Here is a 13,517-nt window from a genome sequence, read left to right on the forward strand (position 1 = left end):
TTAAGATGACTTACAGGATGATGGCATTTGCACTTCCCCCCCACCCCCATCCCCCCATTTGACTTCTTTGTGCATCACCTGACAGTAAAGGTACATAGACTCAAAGCAGCCTCTGCTTTTCGTCTGGAGAGAGAGAGAGAATAACAGCACACAGGCAGTTAGCCAGAGCTTGGTGACAACCCCCTTGCCACATACCCCATTGACTGAACACAGATATGCCACTGTATGACATGCTGGAGGAGAAAAGGAGCACAAATGGTGACTTTTAGAAGTATAAGGTTAACCTGATGTACTCAGGTATGGAAATTATAAAGGAGCTGTCAGTTGCCTTATAGAAAACCTAGAGTTTCTCCACTTTTACAATGAGGGAACTGTGTGCAGTCTTGGCAGGCACCTGTGCTTTCACATGCATGCAGGAACAGGGGAGCTCTAAGCCTGAGTCTGAAGATAATCACTGTGTGGAGACGGGAAATTGCTAATTACTGCAGTATATAAGTTGGTAGACTTTTTTTGCTGCAGCTTCAAGACAACAATAAACATGCAGAAAGCCTTTTCCCATTCTGCTCTGTATTACTGTTAATTTCACAGTCACAAATTTCAGAGCGTTTTCTTTCTTTCTTCATTTGTTATCACACCCTAAGTACCCTTCTCATGGTGACCCAACCCCTGCAACTTTCACAGGACTAATTAAAAGGCAAGCGTGTGGTTTGCTAAACATAATGAGGAGGTCTATGCATAAGTCAGGATCTCTATTACTGGCTGCAGCCATACTATTAAACACCCTTATCCACCAAAATAAGGTAGCCACACGTGAACTGCTGATTGCAAATGGTCTTTGGTCTGTGATAACTCTGAAACCACATCTAAAAATAGTTTGGGAGAGTGCTTGTTAGCTCGAGCCAGAAACCATGTTTAAGATATAATGATTTAATGAGGTAGATGCTCAAATGCAGGTGCCAGGATCTTTGGAGCTGGTAGACTCACTGACACATTTGTGCATGCGTGGCCCTTGCAGCACTGCCCGGTGTGCACCACCCACCAGTGCCCCACCAGGAGGGCACGGCTCTTCCAAGCCTTGGTCCCCGCTACCCCTACGCCTGGCTCCATGGTGTCCCCAGCACCACTGTAACCTCCAAGTCATGACAGTCAACCTGCTGCTCTTTCAATGACCCTGGAAAGGGGCCCCAGGCCCTGCAGAACCGCTGTACTGACCTTCACCAGGGAGAGACCTATGACTCTCGCTGAGGTGTCTCCGGCTGAACACCATATCCACTTTGCCATCAAAGACAGCCTGCCTAACAACAAGGGCAAAAAAATCTTACATGTGGGCTCCTTCCTCAGCAAACCCAGGCAGTCTGCTCTACTGGATTCACTCATACCTGATGCAGTTTTCTACCTTAAAAGCAGATGCTCAAGCTTTATTGATCGCCCTTCCCCGCTCCCACCAGTCCAACCAGCCCAGCATAATTTCTGAGCAGGTTCTGCTCACAGCAAGGGCACAGAAACCAAATGCCACATAGGTGGAGAAAAATCAAGCACCGTTGATGATATGTCCATTTAAAAGAGAAAAAAACCACAACACACCTCTGTGATACTCTGACCTTGCCACTGTCCTCCAACTCATTCTACTCTTCCCTCCGTGCTCGTCTTCCCCTGCCCCTCTTCACACCTCTGGCCTGGAGTGCCAGAGTGCCTGGGGGTGTGGGGAGGGTGAATGCATGTGCAGGGAGAGGCAGGGCATGGCCCATGTAAGAGGTGAACACCTGACTACCTAAGCTGGTGAAGAAACTCAGAAACATTGTTCAGAGGATCCGGGGCTCACCTATCTGTCTTTGGTGTGTGTTTGAATTCACACAAAATTCCCATACACCTAAGATGGCACTCTCTCTTCACAGATAGTACTGCAAGGGACACAGAGAGCATCCTGCATGGGATCTGGGCATCAAAGAGAGAGCAGATGGGACAGGCTCGATGTGGAATGTGAATGTTTTTTGAGCCAAGTCCATAACCACTTGTGTGTGTAAAGTTTGGGTCGTCCTGCCAGAATATAAGAAAATAAAAATCCCTCTTCGGGTCAGTGGAACGGTCCATCCAGTGCCAGCAGTGGCAGCAGAGGAAGGTAGTCAGGGAGACCATGTAAGCAACACCAGCCTCGGTCGCCTGTTCCCCTGGGACCTCCTCAGCAGCCAAAGAAGTTATGTAAAACATGCTAGAGGTTAGCAGTGTCAGAGGATCTTCAGGACCAGACTTGGTGACCACCACTGCTAGAGTAGGACATTTGCTCACTTGCTGATATTCACCCAGTTTGCAAACACCTCTGCAGAGGTGTCCTCTCATGTAAAAAACAGTTAGGAAGCTAATACTCAGGCCTTGCCTATCCTATGGAAGGGGCAGGTGCCATTTTGCTTGCCTGTTTATTGCCATGAGTTAAGGGACTGCAGGAATGACAGAAAGTGAAATGCAATTAATTATTATTATCACTGATGTTTCAGATAGCTGTTATTAGAAATTATTTATGATACTGAAGTAGTTGCTGGTCAGAAATTCTTTGTCAATCTGTTTTTAACAATTACATTTATGTTTTGGTCAAGAAGTGTTCCTCAGGACCAAGATTTGAACTTGAGGCAACCATGTCTTTTTTAATATGTCTCTAAGACTCTTTGCATACCTTGTCCTTACCTCTACCTTTATTCAGTAGGGGTTTTTTTTGCTGAATTTTGGCATGAGACACACCTATATTAAGGGAAGCCTGTTAGCTTTTGGACTGGGACTAAGATGAACTCTTGATCATCACCGGAAGCCAAAATAAGGACAAATATTTAAATGTCAGGCCAATTCTGAATGTCACACAACTCACAAACGTGGGCATGTGCCCATGCGCCAAACTACTCTCAGAGAAAAAGATGTACAATTTTTTAAGGCAGAATGGTAGAAAAATAAAACAGAAAAAGTTATTATAATTGATGATTAATAAATGTTTAAAATGTTTCCAAAAATACCAAAGCAGAAAACTAGCTTCTGTTTTTTTGAAATAGATAAAACATATTTATGATTTAACTAAAAACACCATGAAAAAAAGTAAATATTATATAATTACATACTAATTTCTATTCAGGAATTTGCTGTTCCTACCCACTGTTCAAGTCTGGAACATTTCATCTTCAATAAATATTTCTATTCATACGTGGTCTTCTGGAACAGTCCCAGTTTAAATGAAAAGACCAACTTCTTCTAGATCACCACCTCATTTATACAAGGCTGGCTGGAAAAAGTAAACTGGATGAGTTTGGCCTCATTTTTCTAATCCTTAATTATGCAGCAATACACATTTACATATTAGTTCAAGAGGGCTTTTTCAGGAGTAGCCTGTGAAGAAAGGAGGAACAGCTCTCAGCATTTTTGCTTTGCCAATTTTCTTTAAAAAAAAGAAAGAGTAGAAGTGCTCAGAAAATTTCTGCAATTTCCATCCAGGTGTTTTGAACTCAGACGACCCTTTGGAAGAGCCATTTTTAAGAACTAACTTCAAAAGAAAAATTATCTGTTCTGTCTTTTTTTCCCCTTAGATGTTAGAATGTGAAAACTTTATTTTTAATGTTTTCTGGAAAACAGAAAAGCTTGAGGAAGTTGAGCATACGCAGCTGGGATTTTCAGAGCCAAGAAATGAAAGGCACGCTTGTTTCTTCTTAATTTTGCTTCTTTTTTTTTTTTTAGATTAAAAAATAATCAACATTAAGAGATAGGAAAAGTTACAGTGGTGACACTTGAAAGCAGACTAGATGAACCACTGAGCTCGAAGGGTAGATGTCAGTGGTACAACGTTCAAGTGCTAGGTAGGTACTGGCGGTGTTCCTCAGGGAATGATCTGGGTCAATAAATGTTTAAGTGCACCCTTAGTAAGTAATTCAAAAACAAAATCCAGATGAATGGAACTGTCAGTAAACTGGAGGGTAGGGCTGCAACTCAGAGGAATCTCATCAAGCTGGAGAAATGGGCTGGCAGGAACTTCATGAAGATCAGTGAAGGGAATTGCAAAATCCTGCCCCTGCGGAGGAATAGCCAGAAGCACCAGTACAGGCTCAGGGCCAACTGGCTAAAAAAGCAGCTTGGCAGAAAAGGACCTGGGAGACCTGGTAGACAACCAGTTGACCATGAGCCAGAAATGTGCCCTTTCAGTGCTGAAAGCCAGCTGCATACCAAGCTGCAGAGGGGAGACCAATGCTTACCAGTTGAGGGGTGGGATCCTTCCCCTCTGGTCAGCATTGCTGAGGTACATCTGGAGTGCTGGGTCCAGGTCTGGGCTCCCCAGTGCAAGACAGACATGGACATACCCGAGGTAGCTCAGTGGAAGGCCATCCAGAAGTTGGGACACTGGAGCATATAGAACGTTCCATATGCATTGGATATGCAATGGAGTGCATAAGGAGACACTGAGAAAAGTTGGCTTGTTTAGCCTGGAAAAAGGGGTTCAGGGGAGATTTCATTGCAGTCTTCCCCAGCCTGAATGGGAGGTATGGAGGAGTCAGAGTGAGGCTGCTCTTGGAGGTGCAAAGCAGCAGGACAAGAAAGAAGAGACCCAAGTAGAAGCAAGCAAAATTTTGACTCTATGTGAGGAAAAAATTGTTTGCTATGAAGGTGGTCAAACCCTGTAACAGGTTGCCTGAAGAGATGTGGGGCATCTCCATCCCTGCAGGCATTCAGAACTCAACTGGACGCAGCTCTGAGACATTTACTGTAGTTTTGTAGTTGTCCCAGCTTTGTGTAAGGAATTGGGCCAGATAACCACAAGGGGTCCCTTTCAATCTACATTATTCTTTGATTGTATGTTAGCTCATCAGTCATAATGATTATATCTTTATGAAGAATCAGATTACATTACATACAATAATTTTACTAACTGTTATGCTTACAAGACAGGAAAGGAAGGTGGGGTTAAGAAGAATTGTACAGAATACATCCTCAATGAGTGCTATACATGAGAAAGAAAGGGGGGTACTGGGCCTTTAAGAAACGATATCAGGGATCAGATTTGTGCATGTGTGAGGATGCCTCATCAAAAAGGTATGCAGGAGTAGTGTGTGGGGCGGGCGATTGTTCCTGTGGGCTGAATTCAGTCCATAGCTGGGTGCATCCTATCTAGGCTGTTTGCAGGTGCTGTGTCACCATAGTAGCAAAATACGGTTCTGTCTTATCTTTAATCTAGATGTCATCGCAGAATGTGCCCCAGACATTGTAAAATTAATTTGTGAATTGAACTTCTTCTGGCTTTTCTGTGCTTGTTTTGATACTTCATGTGCTTTACAGTTACCCTTTACATAATGGGGAACCTTCTTCAAATGCTGATGTAATTACCATTAGGGAGCATAAACAATTTCTGAATCAAAGTCAAAGGTCTCATTTTCCTAAACAGTTGCTAGGGGAAGAGCTTATTTTAAGCTTTGAAACGTATCTTCCAATTTCCTGGGTCTGTAGTTTTCACCAAGTATGTAAATGTTAAACAAGTACAAATTAATTCTCTGATGGCCTGTCTTAGCAGAGAGTAAATCTGTTAAGGCTTATGCAAAAAGAAAGACCAGTGGTCTTCATGCAACTACCACTACTAATTAAAGGTCTTTCCTCATTTTATATGAAGTTTTTCTCCAGCTGTCTGAATGATATAAGCAAAGTCATTTGTCCTTCCTTTGCCTTACCTGAGGTATGAGGAAAAAAGGATTTAAACAGTTTTGGTAGGGTAAGGAGCTACAATCTTGTGGAAGAGAAGCGTTCTTAAAAAAATAATGTTATCATAATTTAAAACCTTGTTTATTAATATATATTCAGTAATTAATAATCTACCACCCATGAAACCAACCTGTTTTGGTTTAGATCTTTCACTTGTTTAAAAAAAAAAGTCTTTTTTTCATTTCGATGTGGCTATCTGAGCCACAAGTAACTTCAACAGAGATGTGAAAGCTACGTAACTTGTAAAACAAGAATTAGTAATCCAGTGTGGCATTCTGTATGCAAAGTGTGTATACAGAATGTGGAGATACATGCAAAAAATATTTCATATGTCCTTTTTTTTCATTTTTCTTTTGCATTTCATAGTTTTTCTGGCTTACAGCCAAGTTGCCTTTTAAGAAATATAAAGTCATCTTAGTTTTCAGCAAAAGAATCCTATTCTGATTTCCACACCAATGTGCGGGGCTAGTCTTTTGTTCTGGCTTATAATGGAATGTGAGACTGAACTGAAAGAAAATTACTCAATTGACTTCTAAGAATGAAATGACTTATTCTTAAAATTCTCTGGGGTTCTTTTTCTCCCCTTCTCTTTCCCTCATCATTTAAAAGATAAAAATAAAAAAAAGGAGGAAATAAACAGATTTCTGATAGTTGTTCTTGCTTAAAGCCATCATCCTCTTTCTTTTTTTAATCAGCTAATGCAGCGTGCTGAAGAGATAGCGCTGATCAGACAGTGCATTGTGACTTCAGATTGTAGTTCACTCTGAGCAGGTTTTTCAGAGAGGAAGTATTTCTGAAAATGAGAATCTGTACAGCAAGCAGAGACAGGGCAGGGCCACGGAGTTCAGATCCAGACATGCATTACAATGTGAGTGCCGACCTAGTTAAACCTCACAAAAGAGATCTGTCAGCTGGAAAAACTGCTCTCAGGGTCTGATAAATGCTTATGAACAACCAAGGGTGCTTTGAATGCTGTCAGTGGATCACTCACTGGTTTTTGATATTGAGAAAAAAATCTGAATCGGGGTCACTGCTAAGCTCTGCGAGCACAGAATCAGCACGGCAGGAATTAGTGGGAAAGCAGAAAAGTGCTGCCTGCTTCTTGGGAAGCACTGCTGTTGTACTTTCCAGTGATTACATCTTCAGAAAATTTTATTAGTAGTATGTTTACTATTGCAGATCATGCAAATATCCTGAAAATGAAGTGCTTGTTAGATGACCTGACTTTGCAAATCTTATCTCAGAATATGATAAGAAAGGTGGTAGGCTAGTGGAACTATTCAAAATATTATTCTAATTTTAATCTAATCTGTTAAAGAAAGGAAAAAGTCTGAATTTTGATTTGATAATGTATTAAGATTTTTCATTTAAAATTGTTTATAAAGTAGTATTTTCATTATTAATGGAGAAAGCCACTTTCTTCTTACTTTTTAAAAACTGTTTTTCCATCAAAGAAACAGAATGTTAGAAAGTAAGATACTGCGAAAGGAACAAGAATGGTTTCTCTGTGTTTTCCTCCTAGAAAAATAGAGGTATTAAGAAAAACTGGTTTGAAATATTGAATATTACTCTCATTTCTAGGCTTTGGTTTTGCCCTTCCTTACATATACATATGCTACACTTTCTGAGATGAAAGAAGTGAAGAAGAACAAACCTTTCAGGTAAACTATCCAACTCCATTCTAAAGAAGTAATTTGAAAATTGTGGGAAATATTTTTTGTGAAAATTTAGGAAAATTGATAATTTTAATTAAAAATAAAATGTGAATGTATTTTAAAAATTCTTATTCTTCGGATTAGAAAAATATAAATGGCATTTAGTCAAGTTACTGGAATTCTTGTTTCTCACTTTCTATCCATAGGTATTTTTGTGAATATGTATATGTGTATTTATATTTATATAGAACAATAGTTTCTGTGGTATGCTTTCCAGTGTTAAGTTTGCACATAGAGTCAGAAGCAGGATAATGAAAAATCAGGCCAGCCTAAAGTGGGTAATGGTCCCAGGTATAGCTGAGCCTGGGAACAAAATTAAGTAGAAGTTATTAACTTTCAAGATTCAGTAAAGTCAGCTTTGGTGTAAATTGACAGATTGCAGCTTAATAGCTACCCTGCATTTTGGGACTAACAAAATCGTTGCCCCCCATTACCGAGCCATTCCTTTTGTGCTCTCAAAATATTGGGTTTACATTAGCAGGTGTCCACTTCTTTGAAATGTCCCTAGATTTGCCCAATAAGTGTAAAATTGGGAGTGACTCCAAGAAAGCTCATCTTGTATCAATGTTAATCGCAAAAGAGCATCATGACTGCTAGTGTGAATACATAATCTGAGGAATATTTTGTAGTAGAAATGTTCTCACAACAGTTCCTATTTTAGAACATGGTAGAATAGATTCCTGTTTTACCAGGCTTAGATTAGAGGATATAAATTAATAAGTAAGCATGAGGTGCATGTGATTCAGACTATGATTAACTTTCCAGTTTCAAAGTTAACATAGACATTGTAAATTATTTGCCTTAATCCTTTAAAACAATGAAACTACTCATTGCAGAAGTGATAGGAAACAAGGAAAATTTCTTGCCTGGGAAAAATCTTTGAGAATAACAGAAATTAGTCATGAAAAAAATTCATTACATCTATTTCCTGTTCCAAGGAGAGCATTTTCTGTTTTTCAAGTTTAATTGGACATGTCCCAGACACTGGTTTCCCCTTCTGCCCTTAGGAGATTCTTCTACTGTCTAACAAATCTCATTATCAGAATGTTTTACTAGTCTAAACTCCCTGTCTTCATTTCATCCCATTTCTTCTATTAAACACTATTTCCAGCCACATTTGCAAGAAAGTGTTTAGTGTGCAGTGGCTGCGAGTGATTAAACCTGAGAAGAGCCATAAATACCAATAATAGACAGTTAAATCTATCCTACTACTTTCTCATTTTCTGAGATCCTTTTGGTACTAACACTTAATTGCAGCTGACATTTAGACAGACCCACATTTCAAACCTTGGGCAGGTGGTGAGCACAGTCAGATTAGCAGTTCATTACCAAATCCTTCATGCTGGCATAAATCCAATAAGACATGCTAAGGAGTTGCTATGAATTCTTAAAACCCTTCCTCCCTAGATAATTACATACCAATAATTGAAACACCACTGCTGGCATAGCTCATAATTTATGTCAAAGTAAAGTTATTTTAAAAGAGTATTTATCAACAGTTTTCTCTTTCATCCTTTAATTTCCCTTTATTTTTTTCTTTCTCATAAATACGTGGTAAGACAGATACCACATAACAAGTGCCAAAAGCATCAGTTTAAAAAGAATGCTGTTCTATTATTAACGTAAACATTATTTAAAATGGGTAATAGCTTATTTCATATAATTTTCTTCATATGTTTCTTTCTAGAAATAAAATCTTCAAAAGGCGAGTTCTCTATTGTTTTAGGAAGACCATTTTTAATTTCTCTTTGCCTCAAAATAGTGATTTTCAGAACAGGTATCATTCTGCCTTACACTACAATAAGACTCTGAGGTTTAATTTTTGTTTTGAGTCTCTAAAAAGCAAGGGAATTTATACATTAATATTGATACTTTTTCTTTTGCTATGAATTAATGAAAATAGGTGCTTTTTGGATGTCAGCTCTAATTAACTGTCCTTGAAAATATTTAAAATCGAGTCAACTTTCAAAAATAATTTTTTCATTACTATTATCACATTTGCTGTCTTTAACATCTCTGAAAGAAAGGAAATTAGTTTATCCATTCTGATTTATTTCAGTTTAAAAATTTATAATCCATCATGTTGTTAGGAATTTTAGAAAGTACTTTATATCTTTTTACTCATAGGGAATTATGCAGAAGTAGCTTTTAAACAATCCTTCAAAGAACATGCTAGTGTAGTCCATCACATATGAATGAAATTTGCTCTATGTGATGTGAAACTGGGCTCACGCAATCACCTTCAGGGTTTTTATCCCCCAGGTATTGTAATCAGAGGTATAACCTGAATAATAATAATGAAATAAAATCCTAGAGAAAATTATATATTTCATTCAAATATATATCCTGAAACAATTATTTGCTGATTTCATTGAAAAACCAAAGTATGAATTCCCTCCTAATCCCACAGTTTCTTGCTTGTGCCACCCAGGCCAATTATTCACAGAGCTTTATTTCAGAAATGTCAGGGATCATCCAGACATTCAAATACAACCATGAAAAATCACAAATCATGATAAAAAGTAACTTGACCTTGATTTTCTCAAGGAACATCTGGTAAAAACTTAAAGGAAGATCATAGGAAACAAGAGACCTAGAGGTATCGTACTAGGCTAGTTTTTCCATTTTTAATTGCTGAGCCATGGGCCCTGCTTTAGGCATAATTCCTAGGAATATTAGGCTACTATATTATTTATAACTGCCTGCAACAGATGTTGAAATGCACTTTTCTCCTCTCTCATTCATACAGATGGAGTGTGTGTGCATATGTCCAGCGTACTTGCAGAGGAAACAACCAGATCGCTGGCACAGCTCCTTTGTCAGGAAACTCACTAAGAAGCATCACATAAGGCATCTCTTCTCCTGTGCACAAAAAGGCCCTAAAAAGTGGAAGAACTTAGTCATATGTGTGAACCATGAACCCTTCTCAAACACTAACACACTCCTGAATGGGGGTGTGTGTGTGTGTGTGTGGAGTATCTAAGGTGATAATATTTAAAATAAAAAATAGAATTTGAAAGTAAAAGTACCTGTCAGCGTCAGACTAACAGGACTTAAGCATCTGTTTCTTTGGAGATGATGCGTTGATATCTGGCTCATGACTGTTTCTGCAATATTAAAATCTACCAACTATTCACTAAAAATGTGAACTACTTCAATAAATTCCTACTAGTCTGTTACTGCAAGTATAATAGTTTGCGATCCTATAGTAATGATAAAAAACTCAAACAAACTAAACCCAGTAAGATATGCAGGATCGGTGACTAAACACTGAGCCTGGAAAACAATTGCAGAGTAATTTTGACCATATAATCAAAGATTTTTATACTCTTCCAGGATGTCATTAAAAACTCTTTCGTATAATGTCTCTAAAGAGTTCAGATGGCTCCACACTGATTACTTACAAAAGGAGGGATTCTTCACAGAGGTTAACATAAAATACTGAAAAATAAGTTATCAAGAACACAACAGACAAGCAGTGGAGGTTGCAGTGTAAGTAGAATCTCATCCCTCAGCAAATACAAAAGTCAAGCAATGAAGAAGGGGAAATATCTTGCTTATTTTAAAATAGAAACACAAACTGGCAGATCCAAGTGGACAGACTTTTTCTCAGTAATTGGAAAACTGAAATAATGCCACTACCATTTCTATCCTTAAGTGAAAATACAAAAATCGAGGCAGTTGCAATTGCAGTGGCATGACACTGCTCTTGGGCTTTGGCAAACTAACAGCTAGAATACCGTGTGACACTATCCATTAAAGACAACCTCAGACTGTGAGCTACTTGCTGTGTAGCTTGACTCAAATGGGATGCAGCTGATGTGACATTTGCATGTCAGTAGTTGCAAGTAAAGCATAGAGAACAATACCAAGACTGATGGCCAAAGATAACTTTCCAAAGTCACGATACTATTCCATGATAAAATGCTTGGTAGGATCAGAAGGCTCGGAGGACAAAAAGCAAGGTTGCCTAGAGAGTATTTTTTAGTGTACAACAGTGCTTCTTGACACAAGTGATGTCAATACTAACATCACAGCATTCCTGATCTTTAACAGATATTTAATTGTAGGGCACCACTAGAAACTGTGAGAGCGGTGTACACATTCAAGTACAGAAAGACAATACAAACCATTATGAGATAGATGGCTTACAGAACTAGATGGAATGTATGTATCCAAATGAAATAAGAAAATGAAATTTAGATCTATCCTGCAGCACATAGTATAAATATAGGTCCAGTAATAAGAATTAGCTATATATGGCTACTGTCTTAATAGTGAATTCACACATCAATTCCACTTTCAGGAAGGAAATGGATAAGCTGCATTAGCAACATCAGATTATCTTTTGTTCATTTATCAGAAAGAACTGGAAAGAAAACAAGCATCACATTCCAACCAAGTTTGTTTTTTTTTTTTTCCAAAATATGATGTTATGCAAATTTTCCTGCAAGCCACAGATTACTATCAAGATTCCAGGCAAAAGCTGTTTGTGATGTCCACATACCAGAGTGCACATCAAATAGCAGGATAAAAATCTGCAGTGATAAGGTACTGAATTGGGACTGCCATCCAGGAACTGATGCCAAGATAATAACACAAAAGCTATGCTGAGCTAGTTATGTGTCTCAAATGGAAGACATAGACTAATGAAGTTATAATAGTTACACGGTAACCTGAAGATGGGAGTGCTACATGGGGAAAAGGCAGAGTAATGCCTGAAGGACACATTGCAGCACAGTTTTTGGCAAAGCAAAATTGATGTTGAAGCTGTGAGTTACTGGCAGAAAACAGGTTTTGCAATTCAAGCTGGGGATCTTTCCGAGCACTAATACTGAGCAGTAAGCCAGGAGCAGAAATGAAAGCCATGAACAGGAAGTGCCAAACTCTGGTGACATATTTAATCAACATGTAAAGGATACTTGCACAAGATTCTATGAAAGCCAGCATCCTCAAGTGGATATATCACGTATTTGCCTAAGGAGTTTGTAGAAAGTCACTTAATCTCCAAACATAGGTTTTACTGGAATGTAAAATACTGAACTAGTAGAAAACAACCCCAAAACAAAGACAAACAAGTAGGACTTTTAGTAGAAGTTACCTCTACTCTGTTAGTTAAGACAATGCAATACAAGGTTTAAAAACAAATCCTCCTCACTCTTTTTTGCTGTCTCCTTACACTGAGAACCTTTTATTCCACACTTACTGTATAGTTCAGCACTTTCTGTGGTTTCCCAAACTGTAAGCACGGCACACACTCTTGTTTCTGAAAAGGGGCAGTGGTCCTTGCTGGAATCCTCCAGTCTGTGCTCTACACCCATCCAAAGATCACCCGCAGGACTGGAATAGCCACCATCTCTCCTAAAAATATTCTGGCCAAACAGCCATCTGCCACCTCTGCTGTTCAATCAGGCCCTTGGATGAAGAAGTAAAGCAATACCCTGTAAGGCAGAAATAAACATTGACCAGAAGGGTTTCCACCTCAATACCAGCCATATGCTGGTCTTTCTAACTAGCTCTACACGTACAGAGAAGGCTTGATACCATCAGCAGTGTCATCTTAATTTCCCAAGTATAATACCATCAATAGCAAATATTGCAAGCAAGCCCTCTGTGAGAACCTTTAAACCATTTAAAGGGTGCAGTCACTTCCATTTGGGCTTTTCACATAAGTGATTGCATCAAAGCAATCAGTCTGTCAAAGAGATTTTGGAAATTCTTTTCCATCTGTGACATGACACTATTAAATGCTGTATGCTGCTATCTATCCCACTCAGACTTATGCTTTGCAGAATTAATTCATGGGTTTCCCCCCCACCACCATTTATCTTCATTCACTTTAGTTACTGTCAAAATGATTTTGTCCTGTGCATATGTGGGTGTAGGTGTGAGTGCATCTCACATGTCATTTTAGTTGTCAAAGACCCTAGCATAGTGTTTTAAAAATTGGAATCACTGTGAATAGGATGTATTTCAGCATCATGAGAACAGGAAAATTCCCTTTTGTATCCCCAGGTCATTCACTGTACAGTTTATTTTGAGGTTTTCCAACCTTTTGTTCCAGCTACAACTAGCTTTTGAAAA

At 38.8% G+C, this 13,517-nt stretch overlaps 1 long non-coding RNA gene across 1 annotated transcript; it reads left to right on the plus strand.

Annotated features, from left to right (window-relative positions):
* The first annotated feature begins 6,764 nt into the window (after nucleotides 1-6,764).
* Nucleotides 6,765-10,555, plus strand: LOC114011357 (uncharacterized). The gene is made up of 3 exons (XR_003553210.1): nucleotides 6,765-6,977; nucleotides 7,300-7,379; nucleotides 10,183-10,555. It is a non-coding gene; the product is annotated as an uncharacterized LOC114011357 (long non-coding RNA).
* Nucleotides 10,556-13,517: the final 2,962 nt, after the last annotated feature.

Source organism: Falco peregrinus, chromosome 7 (genome assembly GCF_023634155.1).
Source record: "Falco peregrinus isolate bFalPer1 chromosome 7, bFalPer1.pri, whole genome shotgun sequence".
Lineage (NCBI taxonomy): Eukaryota > Metazoa > Chordata > Aves > Falconiformes > Falconidae > Falco > Falco peregrinus.